A 15,533-nucleotide genomic window follows, 5' to 3' on the forward strand; every position below is an offset into this window, starting at 1 on the left:
TAATTTTAAACTTGAACATTTTGTGTCAGTTTTTGTACGTTGAAATTCTTATAAATTATTAACTAAAGGCATCAATAATAATGCGATTTTAAAATGTTAATTATACATTATTTTTATACATTGAAATCTTTTTAGGTATAAATAATCTGTATAAAATTATTCATTAAGATTAATATGAGGCCAAGGTATTAGACATTTTATCTGGTATCAGATAAAAGTTAATATATTCCAACTACGACTAAATGTAACATTAAAAAATAAATATTTCAACAATTTATAGAATTAGATTATATTTTTTTAAATTTATTCTAATATGTTTTCTGTTTTTATACATTATAATTATTATAAATAATTAATTAAAACAAAATCATTGATAATGTTATTTTAAAAAATTAAAATGTTCATTTATGCCTTTATAGTAATTAAATATTTGATTTTAATATGATCTCTGTTTTTATACGTTGAAATTGTCAATGATAATATTATTTTAAAATGTTACAATGTGTTACCTTTATGGTAATATATATATTTTTATCCTTTTAGGTACAAATAATCTGTATAAAATTATTTATTAAAATTAATAATTTGAGGCCAAATCGTAAGACATTTTATATGATATCAGCTAAAAATTAATATACTCCAACTAAGACTAAATGTAACAATTAAAATTAGATTAAATTTTTAAAAATTAGTTCTAATGTGTTTTCTGTTTTTATTCATTGAAATTATTGTAAATAATTAATTTAAAAAATCAATGTTATTTTAAAATGTTAAAGTGTTTATTTATGCCTTGATGGTAGTTAAATAGTTTTATCTTTTTAAATACAGATTCTGTATAAAATTATTTATCAAAATGATGTGGCTAAGACATTTTATATGGTATTAGATAAAAATTAATATATTCTAACTAAGACTAAATGTAACGACAAAAACTGAATATTTCAACAATTTTAAATTTAAAGTATATTGTTTAAATTAGTTCTAATATGTTTTTTGTTCCTGTACATTGAAATTATCATAAATTATTAATTAAAAAATATATTATTTTAAAATATCATTTATTATTCATTTATATCATTATTACCTACATGTTAATTTTATGATCAAATATTTTTTTACTACTTTTTATGTACAAGTTATCTAGATATAATTATTTATTAAAATTAACAATATAAGGTTTAGACTTAGGAAATATACGTGGTATATTGTATTAATATATTCCAAGTGAAACAATGTATAAATAAATTATAATTTCATTTATTCATAATGATTTTTATTGTCGGAAAATTATAATAACAAAAGCTAAGTATTTTAACAATGGGTGAATTTCAATTTTTTTTTTTAAATTAGAGATAAAATTTATTTAAATAGTAGTAGTAGTACATATTAATTTTATAGCTGAAAGTTTTAAACATTTAAATTCTTATGAATAATTAAATAAAAAATTCAATAATAATGCAATAATAATGTTCATTAATATTATTAGCTACAAGTTATTTTTTTAATATATTTATAGGCACAAATAATATGTATAAAATTATCTATTTATTATTGAAATTTCTTTATTATTTAATAATAAATTTGAAAACTTGCAAGAAGTATTTTAATAAGGGAAAATCCACGGTATTAATTCGAAACAAATTTATTCCATCCCCATTCTCCCCGAGCAAATTTCGGGCACGGTCCTGCCGGTCTTGTCTCTTGAATTTTTCATAAATAAGTTTCTTGTAGCGAATGCGGTGGAAGGGTACGCCGTGTCTGGGGTCCCGTGGCGGGAGTCCCGTGTCGTTACCCTTTCTCGCAACCCCCCCGACTCGAAATGGTATGCCCGTGAACCGGACGGGTTCGCGTTCCAGACGGCGCGCCCGCCAGTTAAATTACGGAGGGAAGACGGGAGGCCCGAACTCTGGGCAATGATCCTACCGTGGTTTTTTTTAGGTACCGACGCGACGATCGCGATCGTTGGCCGCAAGTTCGTTGGGAATTTCGGAGGCAATAATTGGGGAGATCGTGCAGATTGTGTGTCTGCATCGGCGATTCGGGAGAATATGACAAGTAACTGACGATGAATATTCAGTCATTTGTAAACCAATCTTGGGTAACGATACTAACTTCGTTGTAGAGGTGCAGTAACCTGATAATTAAATTTGTTGTGAATAATTTTTTCAATGGTAACGGCACCAACGGCGAAGCTGTAGAGATCTGAAGATTAAATTAGGAGAGATAGTTGTCAGAAGAAACACAACACGTTTAATATTAGTAGGAATAAAATTAATATATTATTATTATTTTGATACTTCTTGAGTAAAAAAATATGTCACTTTTTTATGTCTACTCTATGTCAAATAGACCAGTTAACGCTGACTATGATTTCTATTTTGTTGGAGCTGAAATATGTTTTCCATGACCATCACACTTTTACCAACTAATCACTGGTAACGTCACTAACTTCGTTGCAGATGTGTAAGTAGGGAGACAGACGTAACCAAATTATTATTTGAAGCTGGTTACCTGAAGAAGTCTGCAATGTTAAATACTACAATTTTCTTACAAATTATTTAGGTCTATTTTATTTCAAATAGACCTGCTCAATCTGGTCATGATTTATATTTTGTTGGATCTCAAATATGATTTTCTATAAGAATCAGAACTTTACAAACTAATCACTGGTAACGACATTAACTTTGTTGTGGAGGTATAGAGACCTGTAGATTAAATTTATTATGAATTAATTTTTTAGTAAATAACACAATGGGAGAGGTAAAATGTGATTAAACAGTTTTTCAGAGGTAGTTGCTAGAAGAGGTTGACATTGTTTAATATTACTAAGGACAAAATTAATTTATTATTATTTTGATACTTGAATCAAAGAATATGTCACTTTCCTTACGAATTCTTTAGGTCTACTCTATGTCAAAACTAATCATTATTGGAAGCTAGTTACCTGAAGAACTATACATTATCTAATACACATTATTCTTATAAGTCATTTACGTCTATTTTATTTCAAATACACCAGTCGACTTTAGTCATGATTTACATATTGTTGGAACTGAAATATGATTTTCTATGAGCATTAAAACTTTGCAAACAAATCACTGTTAACGACACTAACTTTGCTGTGGACGTATAGAGACCTGAAGATAAAATTTATAGTGAATGATTTTTTTACTAAATAACACAATAAAGGAAACAAAATAAGGCTTAACAATTATTTGAAACTAGTTACCTAAAGAAGTCTACAATGTTTAATACCACAATTTTCTTATAAATTTTTTAGGTCTATTTTATTTCAAATAGACCTGTCGAGTCTAGTCATGATTTATATTTAGTTGGAACTGAAGTTGATTTTCTATGAGCATCAAAACTTTACAAACTAATCATTGGTAACGACACTAACTTTGTTGCGGAGGTGTAGAGACATGAAAATTAAATTTATTATCAATGATTTTTTAATAAATAACACAATAGGAGAGGCACAATGTGACTAAACAGTTATTCAGAGATAGTTGCCAGAAGAAGTCGACAATGTTTAATATTAATAGGAATAAAATAATATTTATTGTATACTTCTTGAATCAAAAAACATGTCACTTTTCTTTTGAATTTTTTAGGTCTGCTTTACGTCATATCAGTTAACACTGGTTATGATTTCTATTTTGTTGGAACTGAAATATGTTTTTCCATGAGCATCAAACTTTTACAAACTAATCATTGGTAACGTCAATAATTATGTTGCGGAGGTGTTTGAAGATTAAACTTGTTATGAATCTTGAATCTGAAAAAATATCATTTTTCCTCTACATTCTTTACCTATTTTACATTGCAAATCGATAAGCAACAACAAATACATTTCAATTCCATCAAAACATAAAATCATGACCGGAGTAGACAGGCCGACTTGAACTGTAAGTGGCCTTTACATTTACTCGTAACATCGATAAATTCAAAACAGGTTGTTACATTATTATAAAAATAGGTTTTTAATCAGATTGATTGCTCTCAATATCTTGAACAAACTTTTACAAACTAATCATTGGTAACGTCAATAATTATGTTGCGGAGGTGTTTGAAGATTAAACTTGTTATGAATCTTGAATCTGAAAAAATATCATTTTTCCTCTACATTCTTTACCTATTTTACATTGCAAATCGATAAGCAACAACAAATACATTTCAATTCCATCAAAACATAAAATCATGACCGGAGTAGACAGGCCGACTTGAACTGTAAGTGGCCTTTACATTTACTCGTAACATCGATAAATTCAAAACAGGTTGTTACATTATTATAAAAATAGGTTTTTAATCAGATTGATTGCTCTCAATATCTTGAACAATATTTACATAAGAAAATCACGTGTCCTCTTTACTCGGCCCCGGAGAATAGCAACGGAGATCGCGTGAAAGCATAGATTTCCACTCGACAACCCGATTTTATTACATAATGAGTCAACGTGAAAAAATTGAGCAATAATCCGAACGAAAGTCGAAAACGTCCACGCGTTACATAAACTCACAATTAAATGGAAAAGGTGGATTTCGCTATTCACCGAATAACGATGCGATTATTATTGAAAACCGTTCGTTCTATACTTTTGGACTGGCCGTGTATTTGTTTGTCTTCGCGCAAGGTTTCTGTTAGCCGCGTCCTTTAACCCAAACAAAACGTTTGCGCGAGGTGTCTGGTTCGTTAAACTTTGCACCCCAGCTGCGTTGCTTTATGGTACTGGGGATACGTTGAACCCGTCTGTCGCCGTTTTACAACGGATCAGCTACAAACAAAAACTAGAATAATTTCACAGTGCTCGAATAAAAATTAATGGTTGTAATAAAAACCATTAAAAGTTAAAGGGACGATGAAATGGACAAACATTTTTGATACAATGTATTTATTGGGGGGTAACTGTTTATAAACAAACAATACGTAGATATTACATTATCTGTTCTGGCCAGTGATATCAGGTGTTTGTGGTCAAAACAATACTATGAACACAACAGGATATGAATTCCTATCTTGAATGGTGAGAAAAATAAATAAAACTTGGAACCTGATACTTTTTGATAAATGTGAAAACGATTCATTTGTACCATATCGTGTAAGGGTACTTAAAATAATACCTTGATAAAATAACTATACATGAAACAAAGAAAATTTATTATGAATCTTGGGATTGCAGAAAGTTGATACTATGGGTAAAAGATATATGAAAAATAGTGAACCGAAACAAAGAAAATCGATAAAAGTAATATTGTCACCTATCAATCTCTATAACTAAAGTCAGACGACAAACAAAATTTGTTATAAATCTTTGGATAAGTAAACCTGATAGTTCTCATATTTAATAAAAATTATATTATGTAAAGTTACTTAAGTTAATACCTTGGTAAAAATATATATGAAAAATATTGCATTAAAACAAAGAAAATCGATAAATGTAATATTTTCATATATCCAACTTCTATAACTAAACTTGTAATACAAACGATAAACAAAAGTTGTTGTAAAATTTGGATTGGAGAACCGGATACTTCTTGATAAACAGAGTAACAATTCATATTTAATTAAAATTACATTATATTACTTGTTTAAGTTGATCAAAACAAATAAAATCGATAAATATAATATTTCCATGTATCCAACATCTAACTAAATTTGAAAGACAGACGACAAACAAAGATTTGTTATAAACCTTTGAATTGGAGCTACTAATATTTCTTGGTAATCGGAGGAACAATTCAAATTTAATGGAAATTACGTTATATGAAGTTGCCTAAGTTGATACCATGGTAAAAGATATATGAAAATTAGTGAACCCAAACAAAGAAAATCGATAGTAATATTATCATGTATCGAACCTCTATAACTAAACTTGGAAGACAGACGGCAAACAAAGTTGTATAAACCTTTAGATAAGAGAACCTGATACTTCTTGATAAATGGAGAAACAATTCAAATTTAATGAAAATTACATTATAAAATATATAAAATTACTTAATTTAATACCTTGGTAAAAAATATATGAAAAATATTATACAAGAACAAACAAAATCAATAAATTTAATATTAATTATTATTAACTAATAACTAAACATGAAAGGCAGATGAGATTAAACAAATTTTGTTATAAATCTTGAGGCTGAAAAATATTTCTATTATCATATAAATTTACTTAAGATGATACTTAATAAAAAATATATGAAAAACATTCTACCAAAACAAACAAAATCTATAAATTTAATATTTTCATGTATCCAAACATGAAAGACAAATAAACACAGTTTGTTATAAATCTTGGAATTGTAGAACTTTATATTTCCTGATAAACGAATTTCCATATTTAATGAAAAAAATCATATAAGGTTGCCTGAAATGAATACCTCGCTGAAATATATGAATAATATTGTACCGAAGCAAAAAAATCGATTAACTCATTACTTTCATGTAACCAGTGTATAACAAAACGTGAAACGCGTGTGATTCAGTACGTGAAATGTTTATAACAGTCTGCGGACTCCGTACGAAAAAATGAGTCGGTTCAGGATGCGGATTTGGCAATGTACCTTCCTTGACCTTACGGTCGGTGCTTTTAACGGTTCTCTCCGGTTGGAAATTTCGGTGCGTACCACCATTTGTTTCAGTCGCTCACAGTCGATTCCATTTGGCCTGTAAATGCGTCGTGATGGTCGGACTTAATTGTGCGTGCGAGATTACGTCATCGAAGGCTAATTGGAAAGGGACGGATTTATGCGTGGCTGGACCAGAATACGAACACGCGAATTGCGTGTTGGAACATCTTATAATAGAACTATTTGTTGATCTGTGATAAAAATAATGTTCGCCGTTCGAAAACTTTTTAAAATAAGAGCAACTGTTATGTAAATGGTATTAAGTTTCCTCTTCACTTCGGAGGGAGATTTGTGGAACTCAAATAGAATACTAAAGAGAACGTCAAATCTCATCGGAAAAGAATCTGAATACTCTCATACTACATGAAGGCGCACACCAACACTTGCGCTGATGTATATTTGAAAAGAAATCCAGAAAATTTTAACTTACTATACAGGGAGTCCTAAAATATATCTCCCGAATTCATATGGAAATTATATAGTATATGAAATATTTCATTGATTACCTTGGGTAAATGTAGCAACTAATTATGGCTCAAAAATTTTGTGATATAACCAAACTTCCTCATTCTAAAATTAATAATAAAAAAGATACAAGTAGTCAAATTTCAAAGTTTAATTTTATAATAGATGGATTTAGGAAACTTAAGTTTACCATTTTATTCCTTAATTATTTATAGAAATATTTCTTGTTCCAAGTTTTTAAGAAATATAATATATATAATATCACTAAGTCGATATTATAACTAAAATACTAGGCAACTACATTTGAAAAATTAATAAGCTTTCTTTCTGTAGTTTTGAAGTTAATACATTATGCATATAAGTAAAAATTTCTCTTAAAACTTTTTTAAAGTAAAAAATTAAAGGACTTTTTAATTTTTAATGAATAGTAACTCATGATTTATGTTTAGTTTATAATCTATCAGCTCTTGTAGTGGTTTTAACTAATTGATAAGATTAGTCACATATACAATGTAAAAACTAGTTTCTTATTTTCTTTAAACGTACATTAACATGTTAAAGTAAAATCCTACAAAGACTGGTGTGAGAGAAATAGAAATTATATGTCAATTGATGACTGTTGTCATGGAAATGTAGTTTTACCTGTCCCCAGAACCAACAGCACTACAGGTACTCAGCTTATTATTTAGTCTTTACCTCTTTTTAAGACATTTTAATGCCCATTTAAAGAGTGATTTCCCAAATCGTTATAAAAATATCAAATTCGAAAGCTGACTAAACCATTGAGGGGTCTTAATAACCATTAGTTTTGTTAACGTGTCATTTTATTGCAGTTTTCTATAATAAGCAACATAAGTTATTCCGCGAGGTACCATTAAATTTGAAAGATGTAAATACTGTACATTTATGTTTATACCATCCAGAGGTTTATTCGTTTATTGCACTTAGCTTAATTTGATGTTCCGTCTCGTCCACCCCGTAAAAACGATTCCGTCACAGTACGGTACTATGCGCAAGCTCCGAAATTTGGCCGTGGCCAACTTGTCGGATCGATAGCCACGGAACGGCAAATCGGAATAAACGGCATAAACAAAAGGAAATGTTTAACATCCTGCAGACGATAATCGTACAGTCTCGATAGCAGCCGACCCCACCGATCTACATCTATTAACCTCAACGCTGATACGCGTTGGTAGATTTTGTTATTTATTTTTTGTTTCGTTCACGCCAGCAATGTTTTGGCTGCGCTTTGTTTTGGAAAACGGGCCTATCGAAAATCTAGGTTATCCAATGGGAGTTTTATGTAAATTTTTATTGATGGCGCAACGTGGGAATAATACCAGGACAGATATGTACTGTATCGACTGTTCTGTTTTTAAATTGTGTAGATAATATAGCAAGCATATTAATGAAGACTTTAATTGCCGTTTTGAAAGCACCACATAATACATTTTAAATGACATTTTTGTTGTGAAAACTCAAGAAGTCGGTAGTTGGAAGTATGGGGTGAATCATAACTTATGACTTTTCTTTAAAATTTGTGGTAAGTAATAGTGTACTGTCATAAATTACTAACAAAAACCTACTTTCTGTGACAGTTATCCTACTACATTTTGTCATCATTTAAAACACTCAGTCATTTTCATTTTATTTATTTAAAAGATATCTTTTGGACATACCTGATTGCTTCTGAATATATATATATATATATATATATATATATATATATATATATATATATATATAATTTATTACAAATTATATATATAATTTTAGGAAAGTTTGATTCTTTTTCAGTCATTTTATGGTTAGAAGATACATTTTTTTGAGGTAAGTAGTTATCTTACCAATTAAGTACGTTATTAAATTTTTTAATCTTCATAGTTTTATATAAAATATGAGATATTAATAAGTTGTCACAATTAAAAAACATACTTTTCTATGAACTCATTTTCTGATAACTTAGTATCTATAGATAAGTAAATCATGAGAAATTAGCGAATTAAAGAACGAATTAATTTTCACAATTAGTTTAATTATTGTCAAAAAATATATGTAAAATTATTATTAATTAACTTGTATTTGTAGAATTAAACTATTTATGGGAAGAATGTGTTAATTTTTCTACAGCAAACTGCTTTTGTAATTTTTTTTAACAAAATTTCATTTCCGGTTTCGCCAGAAGTGTTATTATTTCCAGTGGAATATATATTATATTTTTGAATTTTCAAATTTTATACTCAATTCCAAACTAGATACGGAGTAACAAATATAAATATTGGTCGGAAGGGTTGGCTCGTGTTGATACCTGCTTATCGTGCCATTCCGGTTACACATTTATTTTTCTTATATATGGAATATTTTTTTAATGTTTGCTTAAAAATATTATTTGTTTCAAATACGGGCCCAGTCGACAATCATGGGTACAGTGCGTGAATAGCGCATGACTATTGTTTACTTCACTCCGTAACATATGTGAATACACTATACATATAATACAATGTTACCAGATACAAAACAAATGCCATCCATGGCACACTACTATCAGTACAACACATAGGACAATAAGCGTTATTTTTACATTCTTGACGAATTTTCTCTTAATATAGTAAAGCATATACCAATCGAAAGGTTTTATAATATTCAATTTATTCATGCTTATACATACATAGTGTTCCATTGAAAGTTATTGTCATTTTAACATACACAAAATTAAACGTAAATAATGAATACCCTGTATAAAATGTGGGAGTACTAATAATGACTTGTTATAGTCTTTGGCTCACGTGTATACTACAGAAATGAACTTGCACAGTCAATTACAATCAATGTAAAATTTAAAAATCCAAAATATACAGGATGTTTCACTGAAAATAATAAATTTTATGTCACTTTTGGCGATGCAGGAAATAAAATTTTGTTCAAAATAAATAAGAAGTTACAATTAGATTAGGTAAATCACTCTATATTAATAAATAAATTATAAAACCCACTCCGTGATATTGAAGCTGAATAATTAAGATATGATATTGATGAGAATTTTAAACGACGACAAAGAGTGTAGTAGGACATTAACCACACCTATATCAGAAAGTAGCTTTATCGTCAATCATTTTTGACCGCACAGTATATTTATTAACTTAACATGATTCACAAGTTCATCGTATAAATAAATATTCGTTTTAATCGAAGAACCAATTTAGAACGGAATCCTCGTGTCTTCAACGATTTTCTCCACCGCAGAAATTTCCTTTGTCCCCGGCCAAGCGTCCCACGGTGTGGCCGGTCGGCGGCATCGGGCCGTGCCTGTCCCCCACCGCCGCACGATTTCCCCAAGGAAAATCGGGCGCACGTGTCGGGGTGACCTTGACGCCGGACCAGCTGCCCCGCGATCAGCTGTGTGCACGCGGCAAGGTGCGTATTTATAAACAAGGAAGGCCGCGCGGGCCAATCACGGCCGCTCGGCGCATTGACGTCACGCCGTTCCCACGGCCGCGGTGGGGGCCGTCCGATCAGCTGTTCATTCCACGCGAGAGAACGTCGCGATTCGCATCGCAGGGGATAATATGGTCGTTGCGCAGTTGCCGCGCTGTCGCCTGTTTCGTGGCGGCCGGGATTTTCAGTGTAGTGATCGTTCTTCGGTGTTGGGGTTGCGCTGTTTGGAGAGATCGTCCTTTGGCCCGTGCTCGTCCTCGTCCTGCGACGGGGCAATGATTAACGGACCGTAAGGCTTATTTGGTGACGGTGGTCGTGCGGCTCGAACGTTAGTATTTTTATTTAGATTATTACGATTTTATTTAACTAAATAACTTTATGTTTAGGACAAAATTTATTGATAGTCCAGTTTTGTACTATAATTCTTAGAATGAATCATCTAATAACGAACAAAGGATTTGAGCTGTTGTGTTTGTTATATTGGTCAGCAATAATGAACTAATGCAAAATCGATTAACTTGTGTAAATACATGACTGAAACAAGAAACATTCAGACTACAAAAAGTGTCATCAATATTTATTGTCAGGTTTTAACCATTAAGTTTTGAAAAACACTTAATTATTTTTTACTAATCATAAACGAGATTAATGATATAAACAAATACAGTCACAATTTTACCAATGTTTTATCTACTAAATTGTCAATAACAAATTACTCTAGTTTATTTACTGTACGAGAAGAGGTTTGTTTTAAATGTTGATATTCCAACATTTATTCAGAAGTGATTGTTTATTTGAACGGTTAGTTACAAATTTTGCAATACTGTATCAGAAGTGGTTTCGACAGTTTGTGTTTAACAATAATTGATATGTGAATTTTGCAAATGGAATAATAATTTCAATAATTTACTATTTGTTGAATAGTTAATTGTTTAGCAACAGTTTGTTTCAACGGTAATTACTGCATGTAAGAACCTATATAATTATATTTTAACGTGATATGAATAAAAATGTAAGGCAAATGCGAATAAAAATATTAAATTATATGAACAAAGAGTAGAACAAACTTTTACAGTAGTTCTTGCTTTGTTCGGTAGTAGAAAGCTGTAATAACTGTATATTTTCAGGTTTTTCGAAGTTTGCAGAGTGACGCTTCATTTTTATGCAAACTTAAATTATTTATTCTAAAACTTAATTTCAAACCTTTTTTTAATTGTCTGTTTACCTAAAAAACATCATGAAAAGTTTTGAAGATATTTTCGACCTATCATTGGAAGGTTAATCAAATTTTTCATTGTTTCTAACTTGACTGGACTTTTTTTTAATTGTTGATTTTAAAAAAAGCATCAGAAAAAGTTCAGAAAGTATTGCTTTAACTTTAAGCTCGTTTATTTTTTAATTCTGAAAATCTGACATTTTGCCTAAAAAGTCTAAAATTTGAATAAATTATATAAACCTTATTTTGTTATTACTATGTAATATAATTTATTTAAAAGATATTTTGAAAGTAATAATTTATATAAATTTTTGAAACCATAAAAATGTTAAAGTGATAATAAAAATTAAGTCGCTGAAATACAGTTTTTAAGTACGTAATAGTATATAAATTATATTTCTATTATAATAATAATTTTACTTATAGTATTGGTATAATAAATTAATATATTAATTATTATACTCTTGTACTTAGTTTAGTTAACAAAAAACTTCGCAATAAAATTTGTGAGGCAATTTCCATTATTATTACAATATTTTTGTGACAGTCTCAAGGACATTTATGAATTATTAGTTTTATATTATCTTTTAATTAATTATAAAATTGTATTACATAGTATCAACATAATGATATATGTAATTTAATTTTAATAAATACAACGTACTAACATAAACAAATACGACATATTTTGCTTAAATACTATTAAATTATGATGTCTCATAAAAATACAGAATTAATAACAAGTGTGTAATAAGAATAGAATAAACTTATATTTTCTTACTTTGTTAGTTAAAACTGTGTAATAATTTTATATTTTTAGAAGTTTTAGGAAAATTTCCCCAAAATAATAGAGAAATTCCAAAATTATTTATTGTAAAATTCATTCTTTTACCAAATGAAACCTTTTATTTTTTAATGAATCAAATTATTGGGTTTCTAAATAAAACCTATAAACTTATCTTCTATTTTAAACTTGAAACTTTTATTTATTTTATGGTACATTTTTTTAAAACGATATTTCAGAAAGTAATTTACTTTATAGTAAAGTTTCTGGAAACGTTTACTATCAAAAAATAAGTTCAGAATTGTATATTTTTAGAGGTTTTTTGAAAAATTCTTTAGTCTGACATGAAGAATCTTTAGAACATTTCATTTGTTATCCAAAACTTAAATTATTTATTGTAAAACTTATTTTTTATTTAATGAAATTTTTTCTTTAAATTTCAATCAAATTGTTGTTTTTTCCCAAAAAAAACTTTAAGAAAGAATTTTCAAATAATTTTCATGCTATTTTAAATTTTAAACTCATTTTGTCATTGAAAAGGTTCAAGAATTATGTTCAGAATTAATTTTTCAATAAAATTTATCTTAAAAATTGATAGTTTTTAATTGTTTTCAACTTTTCTAATGTTGCAGGGCTATTTGGAATTATTTTTAAAATTATTATTTTCATATTAAATTATTTATTAAAGTTTCATCACATAAGCACGTACGTAATTTAATTTCAACAAAATGATATTATCTTTTAATTAATTGTTAAGTTAAATTACATAATATCAACATCAATGATATATGTAATTTAATTTTAACAAACACAATATATTACTATAAACAACTGTGACAATTAGAGTGTCTCATAAATATGACAGAATTAATAACAACTGTGTAATAAAATCCTATAATTAAGTGTCTATCTCAAAAAATTGAAATTTTTGTAGAATCCTCTGTACCTATATTAGAAGCTGTAGATTCGAAACATTTTAGAAGCTCTAAAACTCTTTTTGCTACACAGAATTATTAATCTTTTCCAAATTCGGTTAATCTTTTATCGATGTCGCACATTATTATATATATTTCTTTTTTGTTACAGGTACATTGTTAAATTATTCATAAATCAACGTAAGTATGATTGAGTAGGCGGTGATTAGATTTTACGTTTACATTTCGCTTGTCATTAACTTGTGTGTTGGCCACGTCTCTGTCTGCAGCCTATTATTATGGATAATCGATGATGTTGCCCATAACACATTGTCGCATTTTGTAACCTTTTTATTTGGTCACATCGTGATAATCCAATCGTCGTATTTTATACGCCATTAACAGTTATTTCCTCGTACAGATCGTCTTTTTCCTGTGGGTGTGTGTAATAATTGCTAATATTACAATCGATATATTCCCATCAACAGTTGGTCAGCAATGTAAACGTTTTCAATCGAGGCCCGTCCACAATGCGAATCGGCCGATTAAAGTTTCAAATGATCCTTGCTTAGCCTTTTCGATTTCCTTTGTTCCGAGCTGTTGGCTGTGCGAGTGTGTGCATGTGCTGAGCGACCGATGTCATTCCACTTTAGCCCGCAAAAGGTTCGATAAAGCCGATCGCGACCGTCTCCGGGAAATTTACAGCGACGGATGTCGCACAAGCGGTGGTAATTTCCATGAAAAACTGCCTTATTATACTGTGACTCATCGACAACGAAATTTCTGTCGGAGTGAAACCTACATAATAAAATCTATTTGTCATGTCCAAGGTTAACGGAACGAATTTTCTATTTTCTGTTTTCAGGCGTTATTGTGGATGTTTTCTTGGACACGGTCGGTATTTAAGTCGTCGTAAAATTTTGTGTATAAAATCGGCCTGCGAAGCTGTGAAAAGACTGGCTCGGGTCCAGGTACCCGGTCGGACAAGGCAAACGAACGTTCGAACATTTTCATTTTGTCAGACTTCCCGTTTTGTTTACACGGATCAACCTGCCTTCGACTCGTTGCGAGGTCGAAACAAAGCACTGACTTTTAGTTTTTTAGTTAATAACTGTACATTTTTAGAGGTGTTTCGAAGAATCTTATGAGGTCATAGTGAATGCCTTCATTTATCATCCAGAACTTAAATCGTATGTTCTTAAACTCACTTTTTAATCAGTCAAAGGATTGTTTTCCAAAAAACAAAAATCTCAGGAAAAACTTTTTAATTACTCACTTATTTTAATATATATATATATATATATATATATATATATATATATATATATATATATATATATATATATATATATATATATATATATATATTATATTATATAAATATATATTTTATATATGTTTTGTTTTATAGAAGACTCATTGGAAATCGTTTTAGATAAAAAAAAATTCATTTTCCCACTTTCCTTGGTTACGTATCTATCATAAAAGTTTTTAATTGCTTTCTGCTTTTCTAATTATTATTTGCACATTATCTGTTCATTAATTATTGAAGTTTCATCACATACCATTAACAAATGTACGTAATTTAATTTCGACAAATATGATATATTTTTTAAATTGTTTAAATGTGATTAAGCTATGGTGCTTCATAAAATGACAAAATTAATAAGTACACAAAAGTATTATTCTACAGTTTATTGTTTAGCTACAGTTTTCTTCAATGCTAACAATGGTAAACATTGCATGTTATATTATAATATTTTAACGTGATCTGAAAATTAAGAGAATATAAATGATTTTAGAACAATTTATTTACAGGAAGTTTAAATTTTTTACTAAATGAAGCCTTATTTTTTATATCAATCGATGTATTGGTTAAAAAAAGTCGTTAAGAAAAGTTTTAGAATTATTCCTTGCTATTCTGAACTTTATGGGTAATTCTTTTATTTTATTACACATTTTTTCAAACTACATTTCAAGTAGTAGATTGTTTTATAGAAAACTCATTTGAAAACGTTTTCGATAATTCAGAATGAATTTTCCAATTTTCCATGGTTACGTATCTGTCTTAAAAGTTAATGAAATTTTT

At 29.0% G+C, this 15,533-nt stretch overlaps 1 protein-coding gene across 4 annotated transcripts in view; it reads left to right on the forward strand.

The window, feature by feature from the left end:
- LOC109605260 (protein FAM214A) overlaps positions 1–15,533 on the forward strand; it is a 51,402-nt gene that overhangs the window by 16,669 nt on the left and 19,200 nt on the right. Inside the window, exons 1-2 of one of the 4 annotated variants that reach the window (XM_049961932.1) lie at positions 10,643–10,858; positions 13,617–13,645. The exons of 1 other annotated variant lie outside the window; for it this stretch is intronic. The gene's annotated coding sequence lies outside the window, so the exon portion shown is untranslated. Of the gene's footprint in view, positions 1–10,642; positions 10,859–13,616; positions 13,646–15,533 lie in introns of those variants that run through there. 2 more of the 4 variants (XM_049961934.1, XM_049961935.1) reach the window with 2 other exon arrangements.

Source organism: Aethina tumida, chromosome 1 (assembly GCF_024364675.1).
Source record: "Aethina tumida isolate Nest 87 chromosome 1, icAetTumi1.1, whole genome shotgun sequence".
Classification (NCBI taxonomy): Eukaryota; Metazoa; Arthropoda; class Insecta; order Coleoptera; family Nitidulidae; genus Aethina; species Aethina tumida.